Below are 13,487 nucleotides of genomic sequence, written 5' to 3' on the forward strand. Positions count from 1 at the left end.
TATGATCTCAGGAGATGTGTATGGGTTCAAGTTGACAAGGGATGGACTTGTGATGGTTAATACTGAGTGTCAACTTGATTGGATTGAAGGATGCAGAGTATTGATCCTCGGTGTGTCTGTGAGGGTGTTGCCAAAGGAGATTAAAATTTGAGTCAGTGGGCTAGGGAAGGCAGGCCCACCCTTAATCTGGGTGGGCACCATCTAATCAGCTGCCAGCGAATACAAAGCAGGCAGAAAAAAATGTGAAAAGGTTAGAATGGTCTAGCCTCCCAGCCTACATCTTTCTCTCAAGCTGGATGCATCCTGCCCTTGAACATCAGACTCCAAGTTTTTCAGTTTTGGGGCTCAGACTGGCTCTCCTTGTTCCTCAGCTTGTACATGGCCTATTGTGGGACCTTGTGATCATGTGAGTTAATACTTAATAAACTCATATAGGCCAGGCGCAATGGCTCACTCCTATAATCCCAGCGCTTTGGGAGGCTGAGACGGGCAGATCACAAGGTCAGGAGATCAAGACCGTCCTGGCTAACATGGTGAAACCCTGTCTCTACTAAAAATACAAAAAAAAAATTAGCTGTGCGTGGTGGCGGGCACCTGTAGTCCCAGCTACTTGGAAGGCTGAGGCAGGAGAATCGCTTGAACCTGGGAGACAGAGGCTGCAGTGAGCTGAGATCAAGCCATTGCATTCCAGCCTGGGCAACAGGAGTGAAACTTCATCTCAAAAAAAAAAAAAAAAAAAAAAAAAAAAAAAGAAAGCCTATGAGTTCAAGGAAGTACATATATGTTCATGGCAGCGTTATTCATAATAGCCAAAAGGTGGAAACCAAATGTCTATCAACTAATGAATGGATAAACACAATATGGTATATGCATTCAATAGAATATGTTTCAGCTATAAAAAGGAATGAAGTACTGATACATGCTAAAATATGAATGAACCTCAAAAACGTTGTGCTAAGTGAAAGAAGGCAGACACAAAAGGTCACCTATTTTATGATTCCATTTCTATAAATAATGTCCGTAATAGGTAAATCTGTAGAGATAGAAAGCAGATTGGTGGCTGCCAGAGGCCAAGGGAAGGGAGCAATAGAGAGTAACTGCTTAATTGGTATGGAGTTTCCTTTTGGGGTGGTGAAAATGTTTTGGGACTAGATAGAGGTAGTAGTCACACAACATAGTAATTATACTAAATGTCAATGAAAATTTCACTTTAAAATTGTTAATTTCTTATGTGAATTACACCTTGTTTTTTTAAATAAAAAAATTTATGTAATATCAGGTGCAGTTGCTCATGCCTGTAATCCCAGCACTTTAGGAGGCCAAGGCAGGAGAATTGCTTGAAGCCAGGAGTTCAAGACCAGCCTGGGCAACATAGTGAGACCCTGTCTCTACAAAAAATTTTTTTTTAATTAGCCAGACATGGTGACATGTGCCTGTAGTTCCAGCTACTCAGGAGGGCTGAGGAGGGAGGATCACTTGAGCCCAGGAGCTTGAGGCGGCTGAAGTGAGTTATGATCGCACCACTACACTCCAGCCTTGGTGACAGAATAAGACCTTGTCTATGAAAAGAAAAAAAAATTTATGGAACAAAAATTATTAACAGAGCATGGCTGATGCAGAAAACTCTTCAAGACCCAGCCGCATTTTTACAGTCATGCTTTGGAGAACAATAGCTAAGCAATGAAGAATAAACCAGGTCAAGCAACAGAACATGACTCCATCTCTACAAAAAACAAAACAAAAAAAATAGCCATTAGCCAGATGTGGTGGTGCATGCCTGTGATCCCAGCTACTTGGGAGGCTGAGGCAAGAGGATCCCTTATGCTTGGGTGGTTGAGGCTGCAGTGGGCCGTGATCATGCCACTGCACTCTAGCCTAGGTGACAGAGTGAGATGCTTCTCAAAAAACAAAAATGAATGAATTGTGAACTAAGAAATAAAGGTGTAACTTTTATGACTACCTTGAGCACCAGTGGGATCTGGTAAAAAAAAAAAATCTACTAAAAACTTCTCCAGTTGTCATTCTCCTTGGATTTTGGAAGCAGAACCGATCTATGAATTGAGAAATACACCAAAGCTCTTGAACAATGTGTGGAGGAGAGTGCTCTAATAAGTTTATTTTGCATTCTCCAAGGTGATAATTTTATATCTTTTCATGTGGAATGTCCACCAACCTCCTCTAGCAGTTTCATAATTGAGTTGAAACAGATGAATTAGGGGTTCACGTGAAAAATCCAAGTACAGTTAGTAGGAGCAATCCAGTATTGAGAAAACAAGACAGCAAGTAGTAGGTCAAGGATGTAGAACGAGGCAGCAAGGAGTCTAGCAGTAAGAAACATGTTGAAATCTGGACAATAAGTAGTTGGGCATTAACCATAGAGGTTGGGGAGAACTGCAGTCTTTAGGAAATGATTCATATGATTATTTCAGGTGCTATACCCAAAACAGGTGAGTAAGACAAAGATGTCTACTTTGGGTACTTATATTCAACATTGTACTGGGGGCAATAGCCAGAACAATTAGGTAAGAAAAAGAAAAAAAGCACCCAGACTGGAAAGGAAGGAGTAAAACTATCTTTACTTGCAGATAACATGATCTTATATCTAGAAAATCCTAAGGAATCCACAAAAAAAACTATTACAGCTAATAGATGAGTTCACTAAAGTTGTAGGAGGCAGAATATTAAAAATGCAACCTTATTTATGTACACTAGTAATAAATAATCCAAAAAGGAAATTAATAAATTTCATTTATAAGAACATCAAAATGAATAAAATACATGGAATAAATTTAGCCAAAAAATGCAAGATTTATACAAAAACTACAAAACGTTGCTGAATGAAACTAAAGAAGACCTAAATAAATGGCAACGCATTCCAGTTCATGGGTTGAAAGACTTAAAATTGTCAAATTACAATACTCCCCAAAGCAATCTACAAATTCAATACAATCCCTATCAAAATTATAATAGCTTTATTCATAGAAATGGAAAAGCCAATCCTCAAATTAATGTGGACTTGTGAGAGATCCCCAATAGCTAAGACAATTTGAAAAACAACAAAATTGGAGGACTCATACTTCCGGATTTTTTTTTTTAAATTGAAACAGGGTCTTACTCTGTCGTCCAGGCTGGAATGCAGTAGCGCAATCTTGGTTCACTGCAACCTCCACCTCCTGGGCTCAAGTGATCCTCCCATCTCAGCCTTCTGAGTAGCTAGGACCACAGGCATGCATGACCATACCACTGTTTTTTTGTATTTCTGGTGGAGATAGGGTTTTGCCATGTTGTCCAGGCTGGTCTCGAACTCCTGAGCTCAAGTACTCCACCTGCCTCAGCCTCCCAAAATGCTGGGATTACAGGCATGAGCCATTGTACCTGTCCCACACTTCCATATTTTATTTTCTTTTTTTTATTAATTTTTTTTTGCACACAAAACAATAAACATTTTCTAAAAATACATACAAACAAAAAGATGCATATCAAACATATTAGGAAGGTTGCACATGGGAAGACAGGGAATAGAAATGGGGGGTAGGAATTAAAGAAAATAAATGAGAGAGGGACTTTGTATGGATCAATGATAATAACTCAATCCTCTATTTGACAAAGAAGAAGGAAGACGAAGAAAAAGAAAGTGGGGCAAAGGATCAGAAAGGGAGGAAAATAGAAAAAATTAGAGTATGACTCCAGGGTAGACCTGGTTTGTTGTCGCTGGGTTGGTTGGTTGGTCTGTTGTATTTTTCATATGTTTTGCCATGTTGGCCAGGCTGGTGTCGAACTCCTAGCCTCAAGTGATCAACCCACCTCGGCCTCCCAGAGTGCTGGGACTACAGGCGTGGGCCACCACGTCCAGCCCCCACATTGCTTCTGGCCTCCGTGGTAGACCTCCCAGACGGGGCGGCCAGGCAGAGGCGCTCCCCATATCCCAGACAGGGCAGCCGGGCAGAGGCGCTCCTCACTTCCCAGACGGGGCGGCTGGGCAGAGACACTCCTCACTTCCCAGATGGGGCGGCCGGGCAGAGGCGCTCCTCACTTCTTCACAGACGGGGCAGCTGGGCAGAGGCGCTCCTCACATTCCAGACGGGGCGGCCGGGCAGAGGTGCTCCTCACTTCCCAGACGGGGCAGCCGGGCAGAGGTGCTCCTCACTTCTTCCCAGATGGGGCGGCCGGGCAGAGACGCTCCTCACTTCTTCCCAGATGGGGTGGCTGGGCAGAGGCGCTCCTCACTTCCCAGACGGGGCGGCCGGGCAGAGGCGCTCCTCACTTCCTAGACAGGGTGGCGGCCGGGCAGAGGCACTCCTCACATCCCAGACGATGGGCGGCCGGGCAGAGGTGCTCCTCACATCCCAGACGATGGGCAGCCAGGCAGAGATGCTCCTCACTTCCTAGAGAGGCTGGCGGCTGGGCAGAGGCGCTCCTCACCTCCCAGACGGGGCGGTCGGGCAGAGGTGCTAAGTTCACAGAGGCATTTCACCTCCTCTGGCCCAAAGCACTCCCACTAGTGCTGCATACACTCCAATCCATCCCTTTGGGAAAACATCAATTGTCCCCTTATGAAATTATAATGAGAAAGCCCATGTGTATGGGAATGAAAATAACCAATCCAACTTTTCTCAAGGGAGATATATTGTAATATTGGCAGTCAGGCAGAGACGCTCCCCACCTCCCAGACGGGGTGGCAGCGGGGCAGAGGCTGCAATCCCAGCACGCTGGGAGGCCAAGGCAGGTGGCTGGGAGGCGGAGGCTGCAGCGAGCCAAGACCACGCCACCACACTCCAGCCCGGGCAACACCAAGCACCGAGTGAGTGAGACTCCGTCTGCAGTCCCAGCACCTCGGGCAGCCGAGGCAGGCAGACCACTCAAGGTCAGGAGCTGGAGACCAGCCTGGCCAATGTGGCGAAACTGCACCTTCAGCCAAAGGAGAAAAACCAGGCAGGGGTGGTGGCGCGCGCCGGCAATCCCAGGCAGCCCGCAGGCCGGGGCAGGAGAATCACGGGAGCCGGAGGCAGGGAGTCTGCAGCGAGCCGACTATGCTCCAACCTGGGCCACCGAGGGAAGAAAAAGGAAGGAAGGTAGGAAAGAAGGAAGGCAGGCGGGTGGGCGGGCAGGCAGGCAGGCAGATTTTAAAACTTACTATAAAGTTACAGTAATCAAAAGTGGGAGCAGTGACATCAGCAAGATGGTGGAAGAGGATTTTCCAGCATTTGTTCCCTTGCAGAAACATTGTATTAGTCCATTTTCTTACTGCTATTAAGAAATACCTGAGACTGGGTAATTTATAAAGAAAAAGAGGTTTAATAAACTCACAGTTCCACATGGCTGGGGAGGCCTCTCAATCATGGTGGAAGGCAAAGGAGGAGCAAAGGCATGTCTTACGTGGTGGCAGGCAAGAGAGTGTGTGCAGGGGAACTGCCTTTTATAAAATCATCAGATCTCATGAGATTTATTCACTGTCATGAGAAAAGCATGGGAAAACTGGCCCCTATGATTCAGTTACCTTCACTGAGTCCCTCCCGTAATACCATAACATGTGGGTATTATGGGAGCTACAATTCAAGATGAGATTTGGGTGGGGACACAGCCAAACAATATCATTCTGTCCCTGGCCCCTCCCAAGTCTCCTGTCCTCACATTTCAAAACACAATCATGCCTTCCCAACAGTCCCCCAGAGTCTTAACTCATTTCAGCATTAACTCAAAAGTTCATAGTCCAAAGTCTCATCTGAGACAAGGCAAACCTCTTCCACCTATGAACCTGTAAAATCAAAAGCAAGTTAGTTACTTCCTAGATATAATGTGAGTACAGGCATTCAGTAAATACACCCATTCCAAAAGAGAGAAATTGGCCAAAATCAAGGAGCTAAAGGCCCCATGCAAGTCCAAAATCCAGTGGGATAGTCAAATCTTAAAGCTGCAAAATAATCTCCTTTGACTCCATGTCTCACATCCAGGTCACAGTGATGCAAGTGGTGAGTTCCCATGGTCTTGGGCAGCTCCACCTCCATGGCTTTGCAGGGTACAGACTCCCTCCCAGCTGCTTTCATGGGCTGATGTTGAGTGTCTGTGACTTTTCCAGGTACCAGGTGCAAGCTGTCAGTGGGTTTGTCATTCTAGGGCCTGGAGGACGGTAGCCCTCTTCTCACAGCTCCACTAGGCAGTGTCCCAGTGGGGACTCTGTGTAGGGGTTTCCACCCCAAATTTCCCTTCCACACTGCCCTAGCAGTGGTTCTCCATGAGGGCTCCACCCCTTCAGCACACCTCTGCTTAGACATCCAGGTGTTTCTGCACATCCTGAGAAATCTAGGTGGAGGTTCCCAATCCTTAATTCCTGCCATCTTTGCATCTGCAGGCACAAGACCACTTGTAAGCCATCAAGGCTTGGGGATTGGACCTTCTGAAGCAATGGCCTGAGCTGTACATTGGCCCCTTTTAGCCATGGCTGGGGCACAGGGCACCAAGCAGCAAGGCCCTGGCCCTGGCCCATGAAACCATTTTTTTCTCCTAGGCCTCCCAGGTTGTGATGGGAGGGGCTGCCGTGAAGACCTCTGTCATGCCCTGGAGACATTTTCCCCCATTGTCTTGATAATTAACATTTGGCTCCTCGTTACTTATGCAAATTGGCTAAGTTCACAGAGGCATTTCACCTCCTCTGGCCCAAAGCACTCCCACTAGTGCTGCATACACTCCAATCCATCCCTTTGGGAAAACATCAATTGTCCCCTTATGAAATTATAATGAGAAAGCCCATGTGTATGGGAATGAAAATAACCAATCCAACTTTTCTCAAGGGAGATATATTGTAATATTGTGAGGGACTCATTTATCACCTTAAAAAAAAGCCGAGATTTGATAAAGAATTCCTTTCACAATGTGCTCCCTGAAAATAAGGTACCTGGGCTGGGCACAGTGGCTCACACCTGTAATCCCAGCACTTTGGGAGGCCAAGGTGGGTGGATCACTTGAGGTCAGGAGTTCAAAACCAACCTGGCCAACATGGCAAAACCCTGTCTCTACTAAAAATACAAAAATTAACTGGGTGTGGTGGTGCATGCCTGTAATCCCAGCTACTCAGGAGGCTGAGGCACAAGAATCGCTTAATCCTGGGAGACAAAGGTTGCAGTAAGCAGAGGTTGCACTATTGTACTCCAGCCTGGGCAACAGAACGACACTCTGTCTCAGAAAATAAAAAATACAAATACAAAAATTAGCCAGGCATGGTAGTGTGTGCCTGTAGTCCCAGCTACTAGAGAGGCTGAGGCAGGAGGATTGCTTGAATCTGGGAGGCAGAGTTTGCAGTGAACCAAGATTGTGCCACTGCACTCCAGCCTGGATGACAGAGTGAGACTTTGTCTCAACAACAACGATGAAAAAAAACAAAAAGAAAAAAAACTGAAGAACGCCTACAGGAATCATGGGATATCATCAAACAAACTAATATATACATTATGGGAGCTCCAGAAGGAACAGTGAAAGAGAAGAGGGCAGAAAACTTATTAAGAAACAATGACAGAAAACTCCCCAAATTTAGAAGGGAAATGAACATCCAAATCCATGAAACCCAAAGAATCCCAAATAGATTAAATATAAAGAGATCTTCACTGAGGCCCATTATAATCAAATCATCAAAAGTCAAAGATAGAAAGAATTTTGAAAGCAGCAAGAGAAAAGTAACTCATTACATACAAGGGAACCATCGTGAGATTATTGGTGCATTTCTCAGTAGAAACCTTGCAGGCCAGGAAACCATGGGAATATATTCAAAATGTTGAAAGGTGAAAAAACCTGCCAACTAAAAATACTATACCTGACTAAGAATACTATACCTGCCAACTAACAATACTATACTATTCTGAAGGTCAGTAATGCTGTCCTTCAGAAATAAAGGAGAGATAAGAACCTAGCCAAAAAACAAAACAAAACAAAACAAAAAAACCCAAAACACAAAAAAACCTGTGGGAGTTCATCACCACTACGTCTGCCTTACAAGAAATGCTAAAGGGAGTTCTTTGTGTTGAAACAAAAGAATAATAACTAACAAAATGAAAACATATGAAAGTATAACATTCACTGTAAGGGTAAAAATAGTCAAGTTCAGAATACTCTAATATAGTAATGGGGGTACATAAATCACTTTTAACTGTAGTCTGAAGGTTTTTTATGTATTAAAATATAACTGTAATAATTTGGTCATGGATAGACAACATATAAATTGTAACATGAATAACATAAAATGTGGGAAGAAAAGTTAAAATGCAAAGTTCTTGTGATCAAAGTTAAGCTAGTGTCAACTTAAAATAGACTGTGATAAGATATTTTATGTTAGGCTCATGGTAACCACAAAGAAAGCAGGGCAGTCAAATCTTAAAGCTCCAAAATGATCACCTTTGACTCCATGTCTCACATCTAGGCCATGCAGATGCAAGAAGTGAGTTCCCACAGTCTTGGGCAGCTCCACCCCTGTGGCTTTACAGGGTATAGCCCCCCTCCTGGTTGCTTTCACAGGCTGAGATTGAGTGTCTGCAGCTTTTCCAGGTGAATGGTGAAAGCTGTCAGTTGATCTATCATTCTGGGGCCTGGAAGACGGTGGCCCTCTTCTCACAGCTCCACTAGGTGGTGCCCCACTAAGGACTCTGTGTGGGGGCTCTGATTCTACCTTTCCCTTCCGCACTACCCTAGCAGCAGTTCTCCATGAGGGCCCACCCCTGCAGCAAACTTCTGCCTGGGCATCCAGGCATTTCTACACATCTTTGGAAATCTAGGTGGAGGTTCAGAAACCCCAAATCTTCTGTGAACTTGCAGGCTCACCACCATGTGGAAGTGGCCAAGGATTGGGGTTTGAACCCTCTGAAGCCATGGCCCAAGCTCTATATTGGTCCATTTCAACCATGGCTGGAGTGGCTGGGAAGCAGGGTGCCAAGTCCCTAGGCTGCACATGGCTTCGGAACACTGGGCCCAGTCCATGAAACCATTTTTTCCTCCTAGGCCTCCAGGTCTGTGATGGGAGGGGCTGCCATGAAGACCCCTGACATGCCCTGGCAACATTTTCCCCATTCTCTTGGGAATTACCATTCAGCTCCTCATTACTTATGCAATTTTTTTTTTTTTTTTTTTGAGACAGAGTCTCACTCTATTGCCCAAGCTGGAGTGCAATGGCGTGTCTTGGCTCACTGCAATCTCCACCTCCTGGGTTCAAGCAATTATTGTGCCTTTGCCTCCTGAGTAGCTGGGACTACAGGCATGCACCCCCACACCCAGCTAATTTTTGTATTTTTAGTAGAGACTGGGTTTCACCATGTTGGCCAGGCTGGTTTCGAACTCCTGACCTTGTGATCCACCCACCTTGGCCTCCCAAAGTGCCAGGATTACAGGCCACCGTGCCCAGCCACTTACGCAAATTTCTGCAGCTGGCTTGAATTTCTCCTCAGAAAATGGGATTTTCTTTTCTATCGCATTGTCAGGCTGCAAATTTTCAGAACTCTGCTTCCCTTATAAAATGGAATGCCTGTAACAGCACCCAAGTCACTTTTGCTCCAGTTCTCAACAAGTTTCTCATCTCCATCTGAGACCACCTCAGCCTGGATTTCATTATCCATATCATTATCAGCATTTTGATCAAAACTATTCAACAAGTCTCTAGGGAGTTCCAAACTTCTCCACGTTTTCCTGTCTTCTTCTGAGCCCTCCAAACTGTTACAACCTCTGTCTGTTACCAGTTCCAAAGTCACTTCCACATTTTTGGGCATCTTTTCAGCAGCACCCCACTCCACTGGTACTAATTTACTGTATTAGTCCATTTTCATGCTGCTGATAAAGACATAGCCAAGATTGGGCAATTTACAAAAGAAAGGGGCTTAATGGACTTACAGTTCCACATGGCTAGGGAAGGCTCACAGTCATGAAGGAAGGCAAGACAGAGCAAGTCACGTCTTTTTTTTTTTTTTTTTTTTTTTTTTTTTTGAGACAGAGTCTCGCTCTGTCGCCCGGGCTGGAGTGCAGTGGCGCAGTCTCGGCTCACTGCAAGCTCCGCCTCCCGGGTTCACGCCATTCCCCTGCCTCAGCCTCCGAGTAGCTGGGACTACAGGCGCCCGCCACCGCGCCCGGCTAATTTTTTGTATTTTTTAGTAGAGACGGGGTTTCACCGTGGTCTCGATCTCCTGACCTCGTGATCCGCTCGCCTCGGCCTCCCAAAGTGCTGGGATTACAAGCGTGAGCCACCGCGCCCGGCCCAAGTCACGTCTTACATGGATGGCAGCAGACAAAGAGAAAGAGTATGTGCAAGGAAACTCCCATTTTTAAAACCATCAGATCTCATGAGACTTATTCACTCTCATGAGAACAGCATGGGAAGAACCCACCCCCATGATTCAATTATCTCCCACTGGGTCCCTCCCACAACACATGGGAATTATGGGAGCTACAAGATGAAATTTGCCTGGGATCACAGAGCCAAACCATATCAGTGTCTGTCAATGGATGAATGGATAAAGAAAACGTGACATATGTATAGATAGATAGATACATACATAGATACATGGATAGATAGATAGACATACACAATGAAATACTATTAAGCCTTAAAGAAGAAGGAAATCCTGTCATTTGTGACAACATGGATGAACCTGGAAGACATTATGCTAAGTGATATAAGACAGCCACAGAAAGGCATGATCTCACTTATGTGTGGAATCTAAAAATATTAAACACATAGAAGCAGCAAATGGAAGGGTGGCTGCCAGAGGCTGGGTTGTCATGGGGGTGGAGGAATGGAGATATTTAGATTACAGGGTACTGAAACTGTTAGATAGGGTCAGTAAGTTCTGGAAATCTAATATACAACATAGTGACTTAGTTAGTGGTAATGTATTATATATAAGCATGCCTTGTTTTATGGAGCTTCACTTTATTGTACTTCACAGATAATGCATTTTTTACAAATTGAATATTTCTGTCAACCCTGTGTCAAGCAAGTCAATTGGTGCCATTTTTCCAATAGTGTGTCCTCACTTTATGTCTCTGTGTCATATTTTGCTAATTCTCACAATATTTCTTTTTTTAATTTCTTAATTTTTAAAAAATAGAGACAGGGTCTTGCCCTGTTGCACAGGCTAGAGTACAGTGGCATGATCATAGCTCACTGCAGCCTTGGACGCCTAGGCTCAAGCCATCCTTCCACCTCAGCCTCACGAGTAGCTGGTACTACAGGCTTATAGTTTTTGTAAAGACAGGGTCTTGCTGTGTTGCCCAAGGTGGTCTTGAACTCCTGGCTCAAATGATCCACACACCTCGGTTTCCCAAAGTGCTGGGATTACAGGCATGAGCCACGGTGCCTGGCCCCCTGGTACTTTTCTTTACCAAAATACTTATAAAGGGTTAGTATGCTCTTTTGCTTTGCAAATAACTAGGGTTTTTTTTTTTTTTTTTGTCTTCTTGAAATTCTCTTATCAAATTAAAATTTTATTGCCTGTTTTTAAAGATCTTGCTACTGTGAAACCCTGTCTCAAAAAAAAAAAAACAAAACTGACCTAGCAAGCCACAGTGACATGGAGGAAACTTAAATGCATATTACTAAGTGAAAGAAGCCAGTCTGGAAAGGGTGCACACTGTATTATTCCAAATATATGACATTTTGAAGAGGGCAAAACTACGGAGATAGTAAAAAAGATCAGTGGTTGCCAGTAGTTAGTGAGGAGGGAGGGATCAATAGGTAGGGATCAGAAGATTTTTAGGGCAGTAAAACTATTCTGTATGATACCATAATGTTACAGATATGTCATTATATATTTGTCAAAATTCACAGAAGGTACAACACAGAATGAACCCTATGGATTTTGGTTGATAATGATATGTCAGTGTTGGTTTATTGATTATATCAAATTTACCATACCAACTGGGGCTGTTAATGGTGGAGGAGGGAGTATGTGGAAACTCTCAGTACTTTTTGCTCAGTTTTTCTGTGAATCTAGCACTCTTCTAAAAAATAAAGTCTAATAATTACAAAACAAAAGCAAAAACCAATGTGGTATTGGCATAGGGATAGACATATAGATCAATTAATAGAATAAATAAACCAATACACTTATGGTCTATTGATTTTCAACAGACATACCAAGACCATTTAATAGGGCAAGAATAGCCTTTTTGTGTGTGTGTGACAGTTTTGCTCTGTAGCCCAGGCTGAGGTGCATTGGTGTGTGGATCTCGGTTCACTGCAGCCTCAACCTCCTGGGCTCACACAATCGGCCCACTTCAGCCTCCCGAGTAACTGGGACTACAGGCTGGTGTTTTTTGTAGAGACAGGTCTCACCATGTTGCCCAGGCTGGTCTTGAACTCCTGGGCTCTAGAGATCTGCCCTCCTCAGGTTCCCAAAGTTCTGAGATCACAAGTGTGTGCTACCAAGCCCAGCCTCAGATATTCGTATTAACTAGATATTCTGATTCACAAAAGAATGAGTTTGGACCCACCCCCTGACTCCATCTCAAAAGTTATATGAAAATTAATTTTTCACAGTTTTTATGGTTTTATTTCAACACAAAACATGCACATGAGCTGTCTATTCCCTTTCTTTGCTGTGCTGCCTGGCATTGTGACTGGTGACTCTGATGGCCAGCTGGGCTGCCCTTTCCATGATGGCTTTGCAGTTCCGGAGGAAACATTGTGAGCTTTCTCAGTACAGGAAGATTTTCTGCATGTCAGCAGCCCTTCCACCTCCTTGACAATGTGTACCAGAAACTTCCAGAAGCCGCTGGGCAGCATGTGCTTTGTGTTTTCATTGCTCCCGTATAACCAATGTTGGGCATCAAGATCTGGCCCTTCAATCTTCTGTAAACCCGGTTGTCTGTCTCTGGGTTTCCACCAGTTACGCTTAATTTTGACATATTGTTCTGACTGGTGGTGAATGAACTTCTTGCTCCTCTTTTTGATGATCTTGGGCTTCATGAGGGATCTGATGGTGGCCATGATGGTGAGTTAGAGATGGCTCTAAAAATTAACCCCAAATGGCCGGGCGCGGTGGCTCAAGCCTGTAATCCCAGCACTTTGGGAGGCCGAGGCGGGCGGATCACGAGGTCAGGAGATCGAGACCATCCTGGCTAACACGGTGAAACCCTGTCTCTACTAAAAATACAAAAAATTAGCCGGGCGTGTTGGCGGGCGCCTGTAGTCCCAGCTCCTCGGGAGGCTGAGGCAGGAGAATGGCCTGAACCCGGGAGGCGGAGCTTGCAGTGAGCCGAGATCGCGCCACTGCACTCCAGCCTGGGTGACACAGCAAGACTCCGTCTCAAAAAAAAAAAAAAAAAAAAAAAAAAAAAAAAAAAAAAAAAAAAAAAAAAATTAACCCCAAATGGATCAAAGACCTTAAATGTAGGAGCTAAAATTATAAAGCTCTTGAAAGAAAACATAAGGGTAAACCTTCATGACCTTGGATTTGGCAATGGATTCTTAAATATGACACCAAAAGGACAAGCCACAGAAGGGAAAAAAAAAGACA

The 13,487-nt window shown here is 44.5% G+C and overlaps 1 protein-coding gene and 1 pseudogene across 4 annotated transcripts in view; one reads left to right on the forward strand and one right to left on the reverse strand.

Annotated features, from left to right (window-relative positions):
• Window positions 1–13,487, forward strand: part of PTBP3 (polypyrimidine tract binding protein 3) — a 166,185-nt gene that overhangs the window by 6,287 nt on the left and 146,411 nt on the right. The gene's annotated exons all lie outside the window — the stretch shown is intronic.
• LOC129479023 (large ribosomal subunit protein eL32-like) lies at window positions 12,552–12,995 on the reverse strand (annotated as a pseudogene).

Source organism: Symphalangus syndactylus, chromosome 3 (genome assembly GCF_028878055.3).
Source record: "Symphalangus syndactylus isolate Jambi chromosome 3, NHGRI_mSymSyn1-v2.1_pri, whole genome shotgun sequence".
NCBI classification, from domain to species: Eukaryota; Metazoa; Chordata; class Mammalia; order Primates; family Hylobatidae; genus Symphalangus; species Symphalangus syndactylus.